Here is a 15,349-nt window from a genome sequence, read left to right on the forward strand (position 1 = left end):
ACCTACGTTCTGAAGTTGTGTGCAGTGTAGGTAGCTCTTGGTTGCACAGAACAGCTGACCTTCTAGCAGCAGCCAGCAAATGCCATCCGTACCCCTGGTCATAAAGTCAAAAATATCTCCCAAAGACTCACAAAGCAGCCTAGGAATAGTACTGCCTTGGTTGAGAACCAGTACTCTTAATCAAGGCCAAAGAATTGCTCTTGAGGGCCCGGTCGGTACCCCTCTGTTTTGATGGGTTGATATCAAAAAGGAGAATTGACCGGCTGAAAGGACGGTGAACGCTAGGCATCCAGAGAGGACGTCCCAAGTTACCCACACTCTCAGCAAGTTGAACAGGTGCAGAGATAACTGGGAGAAATAACGGGGGGCTCTGAAGAGGAGGGACACTACAGAAAAGACTCCTGTCTGGGAGGGGCAGTGCAGCAGGAGCTCAGGAACTAGGAGGCTGGATGAGGAAGAGGGTGGGAGCAGCTGACTTTGGGAAAATGGGAAACTCCAAATGGAAGATCCAGTCCAGCTTTAAAAATTGTGTGTTATCCAGGAATTGTGGTGGCATAAGAAATAGTCATTATGGGGCATTACAGAACTGGGGACTCCTTGGAAATGACTCTGTAAATTATCTGATGGCTCTTGTCTTCTATTAATACCTTGTGCTCAAGGTACATCTCAGTGGAGAATGGATAGCAGACGGTTACCTAAAGGAAAATTAGTATTTGCTTTTTCTTTTGTCCTTTACGCCTCATTCCCTTTTTTCTCCTGCATTTAATTTCTTAGATATTCAATTAAAAGATAAAAATTATGTGCTGATATATTGAGGCTTGGTATTTCTTCAGTAGGTGTTGCTAATTAACCAAGGGACCTAGTTAGATAGATGCTGACGTAAGGTTTCATCAAAATGCTCTTTGCACTCTAGAGTTAAATATTCAAAGCTAGTTGTGTAGTGACTCCTAGCCTTCCCATCTCCTCTTGTCCCAGTGTTTGATCTGCTTATGGTACAAACTCTTTACCTTCTCAAGATTGTTGACTAGAGTAATTGTTCTCAAACTTCTTCAATACAAGGACCAGTTAATGAATTGAATTTACTGAATTAATTGAATTATTTAAAGATTCCGTGAGTCATGTGTCCCATCCACTATTTTTTAAGTAAACCCTTTCATTGCAATATATGTAGACATGCATAAATCATAAGTTCACAGCATGGTAGATTTTTTTTATGACTGAACATACACATTTTTTAATTTTTTTTTAATGTTTATTTCTGAGACAGACAGAGCATGAGTGGGGGAGGGGCAGAGAGAGAGGAAGACACAGAATAGAATCTGAAGCAGGCTCCAGGCTCGGAGCTGTTAGCACAGAGCCTGACGCGGGGCTCGAACTCACAAACCATGAGATCATGACCTGAGCTGAAGTCGGTCGCTCAACCACCTGAGCCACCCAGGCGCCCTGAACGTACACATTTAACCAGCACCCAGATCAAGAAACAATATGACCAGCACACCAAAAGCCACTTTGTACCTTCCTTTATTCACCAATCCTGACACGAGAGTAACAGGTGTCTTAACTTCTAATAGCATAGATTAATAAGACCTATTTTTGATCTTTATATAAATAGAATCACTGAGTTGTACTTTTCTGTTTGGACTTTTTTTACTCAATATTATGTTGTAGCATTTATCTACACTTAAATATAGTGAAGTTCATTCATTCTCATGGCTGGAGAGAATTCTATTGCCTGAATACCTCATATTTTATTTATTCATTCTACCATTGATGTATACTTCTACTACCATTGATGTAGTTTTCTGTTTGGGGCTATGATAATTAGTGCTGCTTTGACCATTTTTTTGGTACATGTCTTTTTACGTAAACATACATAATACGTTTCTGCTGGGTATATACACAGGAATGGAATAACCACATCCTAGAGTTCAAAGAATGTCAGATTTCAGTAGATACCAACAAATGGTTTTCCAAAAGGGTTATGCAAATGTCCATTCCCATTGGCGGTGTATGAAAATCCAGATTTCTGCATATCTTTGCATACCCTGGGCATCATTGCTTGTTTTAATTTTAGCCATGATGATGTAGTGCTATTTCATTGTGGTCTTAAATTTTGTTTCCCAGAAGACCAATGAATACCTTTTCAGCCATGGCTGGTTGGTATTCAGCTGTACCTCACTCGGATGGGCCAACATTATCATAATACAGATTAATGTCTGTACTGTAGTGGTTGTTAAATATTTTGTTAAATATTGTTTTCTATGACAGCTTTATTGAGGTATGAATGACATTAAAGTGCATATCTTTAAAGTGTAAAATTTGGTAAGTTTTGAGATAGATACATACCTGTGAAACCATCACCATAATCAAAATAATGAACATATACAACAAAGGAAACCATAAACAAAATAAAAAGGCAATGTACCAAATGGGAGAAAATATTTGCAAATCATGTGTCCAATAAGTGGTTAATATTCAAAACAAATAAAGAACTCCTACACCTCAACAGCAAAAAATAAACAATTCAATTTAGAAATGGAGAGAAGAAATGAATAGAGCTTTTTCCAAAGAAGAAATACAGATGCCCAATGGATTCATGAAAAGGTGCTCAACATCAATAATCATCAAGGAAATGAAAATCAAAACCACAATGAGGTATCCCCTCATGCCTGTCAGAATGTCTATTATATTTTTTTTTCTTTTTTAAATGTCCATTTATTTATTATTTTGAGAGAGAGCATGAGCAGGGGAGGGGCAGAGTCAGGGAAAAAGAGAATCCCAAGCAGGCTTCACGCTCACCACGGAGCCTTATGTGGGGCTCGATCTCATGATCTTGAGATCATGGCTTATGCCCAAAAATCAAAAATCGGACCCTTAACCAACTGAGCCACCCAGTGGCCCCATGAATGGCTATTATAAAACAGACAAGAGATAACTGTTGGAAAAAATGTGGATAAAGGGAACCCTTGTGCACCATTGGTGGGAATATAAATTAGTGCAGCCATCATGGAAAAAAATATGAAGTTTCCTCAAAACATTACAAACATAACTACCATACGATCCAGCAATTCTTCTTGTGGGTATTTATCCAAAGGGAAATAAAAACACTAACTTGAGAAAAAAAAGAACTTGAAAAGATACCTGCACCCCCATGTTCATTGCAGCATTATTTCAGTAGCCAAGACATGGAAGAAATGAAGTGTCCATCCATGGAAGAATGTATAAAGAAGTTGTGGTATGCATACACAATGGAGTATTGCTCAGTCATTAAAAAATAAAGAAGGAAATCTTGCCATTTGGGACAATATGGGTAGACCTTGAGGGCATTCTGCTAAGTGACAAATGCCATATGGTCACATTTATGCGTGAAGTCTAAAAACAAACACTGAGCTCATAGATACAGAGAACAGATTGGTAGTTGCTAGAGGCAGGGAGGGGGTGGTGGGTAGGAGAAATAGGAGAAGGTCATCAAAAGTAGACACTTCCAGTTGTAAAGTCCTGGATATGTAACCTACATCCTGGTGACTATAGTTAATAATATTGTATTTTACGTTTGAAAGTTGCTTGGAGAATAGATCTTAAAAGTTCTCATCACAAGAAAAAAAATTGTAACTATGTGTGATGATGAATCTTAACTAGACTTACTATAGTGTTCATTTCCCAATGTATACGTAAACTGTATCATTATGTCGTATACCTGAAACGTAAACTGTATCATTATGTCGTATACCTGAAACTGATGTCGTATGTCAATTATATTTCAGTTTTTAAACATAATGAACATATCACCACCACCCCTAGAAGTTTCCCCATATGCTTTTATAATCTTGTCCTTCTGCCCCTCTCTGTTTTCCCAAACCCTGTCTCTAGGTGACCAATGATCTGCTTTCTGCCACCGTATCTTAGTTTGGATTTTCTAGAATTTCCTTATATAAGTGGAACCATATGCTAACTATATTTTGTGTCTGTCTTCTTTCACTCAGCATAATTATTATGAAATTCATTCTGGGTTGTAGCATGTATCAGTAGTTCATTCGTTTTTATTGCCAAGAGTTTTCCATTATATGGATACACCACAGTTGGTTAATTCACTTGATCGACAGTTGGGTTTCCAGTTTGGGGCAAGAAAAAATGGTTGTATGATTTTACATTTCTAATACTGGATGAGAGTTTTCAGTTTCCCTACATCACAGCAACATTTGATGTGGTGACTTTTTCATTTTAGGGATTACAGTCGATGTGTTGTGGTAGCTCATTGCGATTTTGCTTTGAATTTCACTCATAACTAATAATATTGATGTTTTTTCACGTGTTCATTTGCCATCCATATATTTGATGACATTTATTTTTTTTAATTTTATTTAGATTTTAGTTAATGTAACATGTAATATTGGTTTCAGGAGTAGAATGCAGTGATTCATCACCTACATACAGCACCCAGTGCTCATAACAAGTGCCCTCCTTAATACCCATCACCCATCTTGCCCATCTCCCACTCACCTCCCTCCGTCAGCCCATAGCGTGTTCTCTATCGTTAAGAGTCTCTCGTGGTTAGTTGCCATCTCTTCAGTTCCCCTCCATCTTCCCATATGTTCATCTGTTTTGTTTCTTAAATTCCACATGAGTGAAATCGTATGGTATTTGTCTTTCTCTGATTGACTTATTTCACTTAGCTTAATACATTCTAACTCTGTCCACATCGTTGCAAATGGCACGATTTCATTCTTTTTGTTGGTTCAGTAATATTCCTGTGTGTGTGTGTGTGTGTGTGTGTGTGTGTGTGTGTGTGTGTACATTCTACATCTTCTTTATCCAGTCATCAGTCTATGGACATTTGTGCTCTCTCCATAGTTTGGCTATTGTTGATATTGCTGCTAGAAACATTGGGGTGCATGTACCCCTTCGAGTCCATATTTTTGTATCTTTTGGCTAAGTAGCTAAGTGCAGTTGCTGGATGAGAAGGTAGTCCCATTTTTAGTTTTTTGAGGAACCTCCATTCTGTTCACCAGAGTAGCAGCACCAGTTTGTATTCCCACCAATGGTGCAAGAGGGTGCCCCTTTCTGCACATCTTCAGAGACACCTATTATTTCTTATGTTGTTAATTTTGGCCATTCTGACAGGTGTGATGTGGTATCTTTGATGACATTTCTATTCAACTTGCTCACTCGCTTGGGGTTGAGGGTAAGGGGTTTACTTTTCCAGTTTTGAATTTGAGTTTCTTTATTCTGGATATAAATTCATTATCTCATATATGTATTGCATAGTTTCCTTCTAATTTTTGGCTTATCTTCTCATAACTCAGAGTCTTTCAAAGAATAGAAGTTTTTGTTTTGGTTTGATTTTTTAAGTAGGCTGCATGCCCAACATGGGGCTGGGACACATGACCCCAGGATCAAGAGTCACATGTTCCACCGACTGAGCCAGCCAGGTGCTCCTCAAAAAAATAGAAGTTCTTAATTGTGGTGAGATCCACATGGTTAAGCTGGTTTATCATCTCATACTTTGGTTGCCATTTCTAAGAAATCTACGCCCATCCCAGTGTCATAAGACTTTCTCCTATTTTTTTCTTCTCAAAGTTTATACCTTCATGTTTTACATTTAGGCCCATGATCTTTGTTGAGCTAATTTTTGTATATAGTGTGAGCTATGGATCAAACCATACTGTTTTCTTGGTTTTGTGGGGGTTTTTGTTGTTGTTGTTTTTGTGGGGTTTTTTTGTGGGGTTTTTTTGTGGGTTTTTTTTGCAATGTATATCTAAGGTGCTTGCTCTGTTTTTTGACAAGTCTATTTTTTTTCCTTCTGATCTTTATATAGGTTGAACTTCTTCATCAGTGAATTAAAGCACAAGGCTTATGCCATGGATTTTATTTTGCTATTGTTCATTTATTTATTTTGGCAAAGAGAGAGAGAGAGAAAGTGAGCAGAGGAGGTGCAGAGAGAGACAGGGAAAGAGAATCCCAAGCAGGCTCTGCGCTGTGGTCTCCGTCTCATGAACCGTGAGATCGTGACCTGAGCCGAAAGCGAGAGTAGGACACTTAACAGACTGAGCCACCCAAGTGCCCCATAGATTGCAGTTTTTAAATGATATCATTTAATAATTAGTCCCAATTTTGTTTTGCATATAGCGGGGCCATTTTAATTGCGTTGAAACAATAGATCATAGTTGGCACCAATTTTAAATTTTTACCAAGTTGTACATGACACTTAACAGTGTGTGCCAAGAAGGGCGATGTGTTCAGTCATTCATTTATTCATTCGACAAACATTTGTTGGATTACTATGTGTCATGAAATGTTCTTATTAGGGTTATTGCAGTGAAGTGGATAGAGTTCCTGCCATCAAGGGGATTACTTTCGATTATGGGAGATATACAAAGAATAAGTGTTTGCCAGGTAGTTCTAAAGGCTATAAATTGTAAAATGTAGGGTCAAGGGAGAGAAAGTGATGGGCATGACCTAGGAGTCTTGTTTCTTTGGATCATCAGTGTCTCAATTAAGGCAACATATTCAAAAAGACCTAAAGAAAGGGATGGAATAAGTCATATTTATATCTAAACAAAATATTCCAGGCAGAGCAAAGACAAACTCCAAGACACCGAAGAGGTATATTTGGTATGTTTTCCAAATAGGCACACAGGGTTCTAAGGTATTTGAATTAAGAACTTTATCTTATTTCATTCTTTTAATTTTTTTTAACATTTATTTATTTTTGAGACACAGAGACAGAGTGGAGCAGGAGAGAGGCAGAGAGAGAGGGAGACACGGAATCCGAAGCAGGCTCCAGGCTCCGAGCTGTCAGCCCGGAGCCTGACGCGGGGCTTGAACCAGCGAACTGTGAGATCCTGACCTGAGCCAAAGTCAGTCGCTCAACCGACTGAGCCACCCAGACGCCCCTGAATTAAAAATTTTAGACCTTAGGGAAAGCATCAATACTCTCCAGCTCTAGGATTGCCGGTAGATTTCATCTGCAAAGCCCCTTCAAATGATTGGTAGTAAATGCCAGTAGCTGTACTCAGCCAGTTTTCTCTGTAAAGATCCATCCCATAAATATTTTCAGCATTGTGGCACATAATGTTTCACTTGACTCTGTTGTTTTCTAAAAGCAGCCATAGACAATACATAAGCAAATACATGTGAGAGTGTGCTGTGCTCTAATAAAACTTTATTTCACAGCAGGAGGTAGGCTGGGCTGGGCGCTTGGAGACTGCCATCCTCTGGGCTGGCATGGTGTTGAGCGGCCTTGCCGGGATCTTTCCAAGGGAGGCACCTTAGCGAGTCTGTCATGGGCTTAAATGGAGCACCTGAGCCGTGTCCTGGCCGCCGTGAGTTACAACAGGCTCCTCAAGTTACTGATTAGACACGACAAGTTCTCCCAAGCTGTTAGTGGAAAGTTAGATCTCTGGGCTGTCTGCTCAGTTTTATTACACTAGCCTGCCCTTACCCCCTTCAGATTCGCCACAAATTACTTTACGTATAGGACACCAGCAGAGTTCCGAAGGTTACCTCCCTCCCCAAGTGCAGCCCACATGGCCAGAACCAGCCCAGGCCTGGATGGCAGTGTTTCCTGGGAAGCTGCTGGTAATGTCCAGCAGCGTGGTCACGTAGTAGCCATACCTAGCTGCAAAGGATGCTGGGAAATGTGGCCCCAGTCTGGGGAGCCCTGTGCTCAGCTAATTAATAACCTATTGTGGATTTTTAAAGAGGATTATCCATTAGACGAGAGGTTGGAGTTAGCTGTTTTCCACAGAGTTTATAAGGGAGTTGAAAATATTTTTTGGTCTGTTTTCACCTCGTGTGTGAATAGTCATGCCTGATGTCACACAATACTTCAGAGACTGGTAATTATTTTTCTCAGACATTATTTCACTTAATCCTTTAACATTTGCTTCCTTTGAACTACACATTATCATTGGAAGCAGACAGTATCTTCATATACAAGAAGAATAAGGCTCGGGAAAATGATGAGATTACCCAAAGGCATACATCCGTCGAGGACAGAGCCAAGACTTTAGTCCGGGCTCAGAGCTCTGCCATTTGCAGCCCTCGAAATCTTTCTTAACACCTAATCCTCTGAAGGGTTTCCTGTTCTTTGGCGTTCGCCAAATGGAACATCCCAGGGTAGCAGAAGTCTGACACTTTAGTGTGCAGAGTAAGCACCTGAGGCCCTTGATTAGAATACAGATTACTTTCCCAGAACCTGAGAAATTTTCCTGAGGTAGCCCTAGGTATGGAGCCCTAGCACTGAAATGCTTTGGGAATCATTGCAGTGATCTAACATTTTATCATTGCATTTGCTTGAACACACAGAGGAGATACTTCCTATTTCTGTCTGTCTGTCCCCTCGCTTGTCCTCCCGTGCTTATATGCGTTACCTTAAATTTTGGAACTATTGCTTCTGAAAAATCTTTGCTAATCTCTTTTGAAGCACCTCTAACTCAAAACGAAAAGGCAAACAATGACGAAATGTCAAAACCCAATTATGGAAGCCACCGTGGTATCCCTTTCAAACAGAAGTTTTCAAAGTCCTTGGTTAAGGTAGATGTCCAGAAGGTGGCTTTATGCCCTGCAGTTTGAAAGGACAGACAACATTAGTTTTTCATCAAAAATATCGATATTGAGTTCATAGTGAGTGAGTGAGTGTGTGTGTGTGTGTGTGTGTGTGTGTGTGTGTGTGTGTATGTAAGGTACATATATACATATCATTGTTTCCCCAACAGAAATTTCACGTAGATTTCTACTTGGCTCCATGTTACCCTCAATTCCCATTAAATCACATTGGGCTTTTTTATTTGCCTTTTTCTCTGTCAGACACCAGGATGAATTTAAACTCCAGTCCCTCTCCAATGGCCTCTCTGATGTATTTGCTACTTTTTACATTCCCTTTCCCTGTAGAATCTGATGGAAATTCCTTTTGAGCCTTTAGCTTTCCCTCAGAGTCAAAAACTTTTGTGTTGCTAATAGAACTCAGCTTCATTAGCATTTCAAATCCTGAGATGCTCTTAGAGATCAGTGTGTTAGATCTGAGGGGCTCCCCAGCCACAACCTGATTTATCAAACTTGTTTAACTAAAATCTCCAGTGGCCTGTGCCTTTGACCTTATTTCTGCCAGCACATCTCATCAGGAAATCCTTTTCAAGGAGTCTAGAGAAAGACACATGCATGGTCTTAGAAGCTTTACTTTTGTCCCTCTCTCTGCTCTATATATTGCCTGTTGAAAAGCCATACTTCATTACTTTTGGTTGTTAGATCATGGGTCGATGGTGAGTAGATAGATAGATGGACAAGTAGATGGTGGATAACTAGAAAAGCAGATGGATTATTAGATGGGTAAATGGAGGGATGGGTGGGTAGGTGAAGTACATGAATGAATAAGAGGATGGGATGGATGGAAGGAAGGAAGGAAGGAAGGAAGGAAGGAAGGAAGGAAGGAAGGAAGGAAGGAAGGAAGGAAGGGAGGAAAGAAGGATGGAAGGAAGGAGGGAGGGAGGAATGAAGGATGGAGGGAAGGAGGAAGGAAGGGAAAGGATAGAAGGAAGGAGGGAGGGAGGAAGGAAGGGTAGTTAATATTCAAGTCTTCCATCTTGTACAATTCTTGCCATTTAATTAACTATAATTGGCCTTGGTGTTCTTGAGACTGAATACCATTTCTGCAGAAAACAGCAAGTCATATATGTGTCCTGCATCCCACAGGAGAGAGAGGGGTGGGGCTTGTAGAATAATCCATTTCCATTCTGACTCAGTGTCTTATTTGTAAAATAAAAGAAACCATTCTCTTAAACAAATATATAAAAATGCTTCAATGCAGTGCTGTTTAACCAGACATACACAGCAAAATCTCTTGGGGAACTTGCCCTAACTGCATATGCCTGCACCCCAGACCCTGAAATGTGTATCCTGATTGAAAATTAACTGCCCTGGCAGAATAGTCTCTGTGCCTGGTAGCAGTAGCAATTGAGCTATGGGGGCCTGACTTGATTTTCTTCTTGCAGACATTCCACTAACACTTTTTAAGAGCTTACTATATCTCAGGCAATGTTGCAAGTGCTTTTTACTTGTATTACCTCATTTAATCTTTACCACAACCTTTTAATATGTTTACCATTAATATCTCCGTTTCATAGGTGAGGGAATTAAGGCGTGTAGAAGTTAGGTAACTTGCCAAGGGTCACACAGCTAGGAAGAGGCAAAGCTTGGGTTCTAATACAGTCGCTGTCCAGACTCTATGGCCCCACTCACCATGCGCCCCTCTGAACACTAAACTGACCTTTCAGTCCAGTAGAATGTTCTGTGATGGTGACAGCGTTCTATATCTGTGCTGTCCCAGGAACACGGGAGCCACTAGCCACAGAAAGCTTTTGAGCCCTTGAAATGTGGCTAGTGTGACTGAGAAACGAAGTTTTTAGTTGTCCTGTATTTTAATTAATTTAAACAGCGCAGTTTAAGAGCCAACGAATAGCCTCTCTTCATACATACGATTTCAAAAAAAATGAAGTGCTGAAGTAGGTATTAAGGTAGGCATTTCAGTTATAGACATTCTCCTTTATTAATAATATTAACGTGAAATAATTACAAAGCAGCCTTAGAAACCTTTGTGCTTCTTTCCATCATTGAAAAGAGTCTTGCTGCTCTATTAAGCCCTCTGCCAAGTAGGTGGCACATCTCCTCTTAGCTCACTGGAAGATATAACGAGATGAGACAGAAAAAAATAATTCAGGCAGAATAATACAGGGACATCATGGGCAAGTTGTAGCATGGTGGTGCCATTGGCATTTATTCTTAGAAGTCATTGTTATATTTTCCATCTCCTCAGTACTGCCCTCATATGTTAGGGGGGCGAGGGCTTCATGGAAATAATGGACTTTAAAGCAGGGTTTGGTGGTGGAGGAAAGATACTACAGGGGCATATGGGCTCATGTGAAGGAGGGACGCCATCCTGCACCCCCTTCTTAAGGAAGTGAAGCGAGTGAAGTAGGAAAGTGGGAAATTTTGAGCCAAGAGAGAAGAAGAGGGGATTCTGGATGAAACAATGTAATGAAGCAAAAGGGCCATATCGTTCTTCATGTGATACACAAGTTGAAACTGGGTAAAGCTTTAAAGGAGAGGAGAAATTAAAGTATTAACAAAACAAAAGTATAGAGCTGCGAGGTGTTTTTATGTTTATTCTTTTTTGAGAGCGAGAGAAATGGAGCATGAGTAGGGGAGGGGCAGAGAGCGAGAGAGAGAGACAGAGACAGAGACAAAATCTGAAACAGGCTCTAGGCTCCAGCTGACAGCACAGAACCTGATGTGGGGCTTGAACCCACTAACCGTGAGCTCATGACCTGAGCCAAAGTCTGATGCTCAACCGACTGAGCCACCCAGGCTCCCAGAGCTGAGTTTTAAACAGATAGAGACAAGGCAATATATAATTTGGTGAAATTGTTAAAAAAACAAAAATAGTTACAACCGAGGTAGACAAACTATAGACCGTGAGACAATCCCAGTCCACTGCTGGTTTTTGTAAATAAAGTTTTATTGAACACACCCATGCCCGTTTACATTTATATATGGCTCCTTCATACTATAAAAGCAGAGTTGAGCAGTTGCAACACAAACTATATAGCCTACAAAGCCTAAAATATTTCCTATGACCCTAAATAGAAAAAGTTTTACTGACTCCTATTTTATAACAAAAGGGGAATATGTATTAGCACAACCTTTTGGAGCGCAATTTTGTGTAGTCACCACATTTTAACACGCACATCATCTTTGACTTGGCAATATTACTGCTAGAATTTTCTCCAGCTCGTGTTTTGAGACACACACCCACAGGGCTTCTTAAACCCTGAAGAACTGGAAACAAGGTAAATAGCCAGGGCACTGGCTAAATGAATTACAGTGCATTAATGTAAAGAGATCCTATTTAGGTTTTTGGGTTTGGTTTTTTAGTGGGAGTTCTACCTACACTGTTTATTTGGAGGGATCTCGAGAAATATTGCCACGTAGAAAAATGTTACAAATAGTATGCATTATTTGTATAAAAGCAACATACGACCCTCACAAAAGATGCACAGATCGATGCCCAGCAACTTTTCATTTTGTATCTTCTAGACTAGACTGTGAGTTTTTATGATTTTTAAATTTTTTTATTTTAATTCCAGTGTAGTTAGCATACAGCATTGTATTAGTTTCATGTGTACAATATAGTGATTCAACTAGTCTATATATTACTCAGTGCTCATCGTGGTAAGTGTACCCTTAATCCCCAGACCCTATTTCAGCCATCCCCCCCCCCCCACCTCTCCTCTGGTAACCATCTGTTTGTTCTCTATAGTTAAGAGTCTGTTTTTTGGGCTTGTCTCTTGTTGTCTTTATTCCCTTTGTTCATTTGGTTTGTTTCTTAAATTCCACATATGAGTGGAATCATATGGTATTTGTCTTTCTCTGAGTGCCTTACTCCATATACCATCTCTATCAAATCTGTATTCTCTAGATGCATCATATTGTTGCAGAGTGTGTATTACTTAAAAAAAAAAAATCCGAATTAGGAAAGTGGAAAAGTAGGGGCACCTGGGTGACTCTGTTAAGCGTCTGACTTCTGCTCAGGTCATGATCTCACGGTTCGTGGGTTCAAGCCCCACATCGGGCTCTGTGCTGTAGCTCAGAGCCTGCTTCGGATTCTGTGATTCCCTGTCTCTCTGCCCCTCCCCTGCTCACATACCCTCCCTCTCCTTCTTTCCAAAATAAACATTAAAAAAAAAAAGAGGAAAAATCCTGAAAAAAAAAGTAGAAGAATGAACAAGAGGGGAAAACCAAAGATAGGTCTTCCCCAAACGGAGGGATTCGATATTGAGGCATTCGGGAAGGCAAGTATTTAAGTTTCAAGTTGGGACCGAGGGAAACTGTTGGACTTGAAGAGATGTCTTTATGAGTCATGCACGGCAAAAGCAGAGACGTGCTAAAGAAACAGATCAAGAGTGGAAAGAGAGAAGCGTGCACCATTGTCCTGGGTAATGGCGTTCATAAGTACCCAGGTGGAAAGGCTTCATTGAGGAAACTGGGAAAAACAAGAAGCTGCAGAGAAAGGAACCAAATGAAAGAAGGACGCGGTGGCCAACACTCAAGATGGAGAAACATTTTTGAGGAAGAACAGATGTTCCTCCGGGTTCTGAGAAGACCCAGTCTCTACACAGATGCGGAGAGCCGCCATGCAAGTTCACGTCTGCAAAGTGCCTTAATGTCTTCTGGTAGAAGATCCATGGCCATCGGCAGCCCTGGAACATTAGCAGGTGTTCAGATGGGAGGGCCAGAAGCAGTTTCCATGTGTCGATTAGTGTCAGGACTTCTCCCAGCCACCAACACAGCAGGCAGCTCTGCCCGGTGGCGCAGAAGTCCTGGGAACAGCCTGAGCGCTTGCCTTGTGCTGGCGGCACATCCCTGCCTTGGCTTCCCGGCCGAAACACACACATGGCCCGGGGCCAGCTATCTATTTTTCTGGCAAAATTGTGGCAAGAGGCGTTGATGGGAGATTAATGGTTTAAAAAAAACCCACAAATATATAAAAATAAAGCAAGCAAACAGAAAAACATGGAAGAGGCAGGTGTGTGTGTGTCTTCTAAAATGATCCACGTCTACCTCCCCCCACCCCACCCCCGTGTCTGCCTGCACTTTGCATGACTTGTGCCTCGGGTGGAGATGTCTGTGCCTGTGAGAATCTCTTTATTTAGACATCACAAGGCATTTGACCAGTTTTGAGCACGGCCGGCTTCAATCCTGATACACAGACATGCCGGCTCTGTCTTCACGAAACTCTCCCGTCCAAACACGTTTGCAGAGCATGATTCATGGTGTTTCCTTCTGGATTGTCCAGTGGGTAATTGCTATACGAAAACCAGAGAAACAGATGTAGACCCTGAACCTCGGCTATAAATTTTTGTTTTATGATTATGGGTTTCAAATGTGCTGTGTCACACTGACAAATATACAGTTACTCTGAAACAAAATGGATTTTGGTCCCAAAACTTTGGCTTTTTTTGTTTGTGGTTGGACATACTTTTATTAGAGTTTTCTTTTATCGTTGATGAAACACAAAATGGAGGAGATGACGCATATCAGGATGTTACTTTATGCCGTACCAAGAGAATATTTGGGAAAGGTTTCTTCTGTTTGATTAATGTTTAAAATCGGCGTCAATTATTTAAACCTCATTACCAACAAATTAACTAGGCCATTTTTTACCTTCTACCTAGTCATTAGTCTTTATGGTACGTGAATACGTATTTAAAGACGTGTGGCTTATTTGTAAATCTTTCCTAAATTTTACTTAAGATAAAGAATTCAGAGGAAGCCAGGTTTTCAAGAAATGTGAGAATTAGATTCCCTGATGAAGAAATGATAAGAAACATGTAGCTAAATTTGGGGTCTGCTTTATAAATTAATACTTGGATTAAATAATAGCTCTAATAGTTGCTATCAGCATAATTAATTCATGATGAGAAATGATGAATAGACGAGTAAGTGCTGTTGCACTATAAGAAACCCATAATATTCTATTCACACCGATTGAAATAAAAGATCAGTATTCAAAAGCCCCAGTTTCTTCCTCTACTAGTGAAGAGAACCCCAAGGTGATGAGAAGTTTAAGATTTTCTGGTGCGGAGAAAGAAAACAGCAAACCTAGCGCCATCCCTCCCCACCCCACCCCCCACCCCCTGCCCGCTTTGTTATTGTTTCTTGGGCCATGACATAGTATTGAGGGTAGAGATTTGGGGACAGTCATTTCCCTTCCTAGATGAGGCTGAAACTGGAGCTGAAGGAATGAGACTAAGCGGAATTGGGGAGACGCCCTCCCCATCTTCAGCTTGCGATCGGAGCGCCCTACCCTTTGGAACGATGATTGAACAAGGGGGTGCGGTGGCGTCCCCTGGGTAAAAGAAACCTGAATAGACGCAGCTGGCAGTGGGGCCACACTTCTCCTCTCTTAGTCCTTCCTGGTGTACTTTAAATGTAGCTGCTTCCTTCTCTCTGCTCATATACCTTTTCACCCACCTCCGTTATCGCCTGTGAGCCCACATAGGAGTTTCCAAGGAACGCCGGAGGGCCGGAAGTAAGCACGGGGAGCTGTAAGTCCATGCACGCAGAGATTGGCACATAATGTGGTACTTTGTGTATCTTTACAACCATCTTAACGACAGCGTGTTAAATGTTTTGTTCATTCCTCTGTATTCCTTGCTTAAGGTGTGCGTTTTCTTTGTAGTTAAAGGGTTCCTTACAAACCTCCGTTATAAAATGACGGTCCTTTGAAAAAGAGAGAATTAACAAACACAGTTCAGCAAAAGCTCGCCCCGCTGTCGTCCTGGACTTTTCAATG

General features: G+C 40.9%; 1 protein-coding gene across 12 annotated transcripts in view; it reads left to right on the forward strand.

Annotated features, from left to right (window-relative positions):
* Positions 1 to 15,349, forward strand: part of RARB (retinoic acid receptor beta) — a 769,461-nt gene that overhangs the window by 581,368 nt on the left and 172,744 nt on the right. The window lies entirely within an intron of this gene.

The sequence above is a fragment of the Felis catus genome, chromosome C2 (assembly GCF_018350175.1).
Source record: "Felis catus isolate Fca126 chromosome C2, F.catus_Fca126_mat1.0, whole genome shotgun sequence".
In the NCBI taxonomy this organism is placed as follows: Eukaryota; Metazoa; Chordata; class Mammalia; order Carnivora; family Felidae; genus Felis; species Felis catus.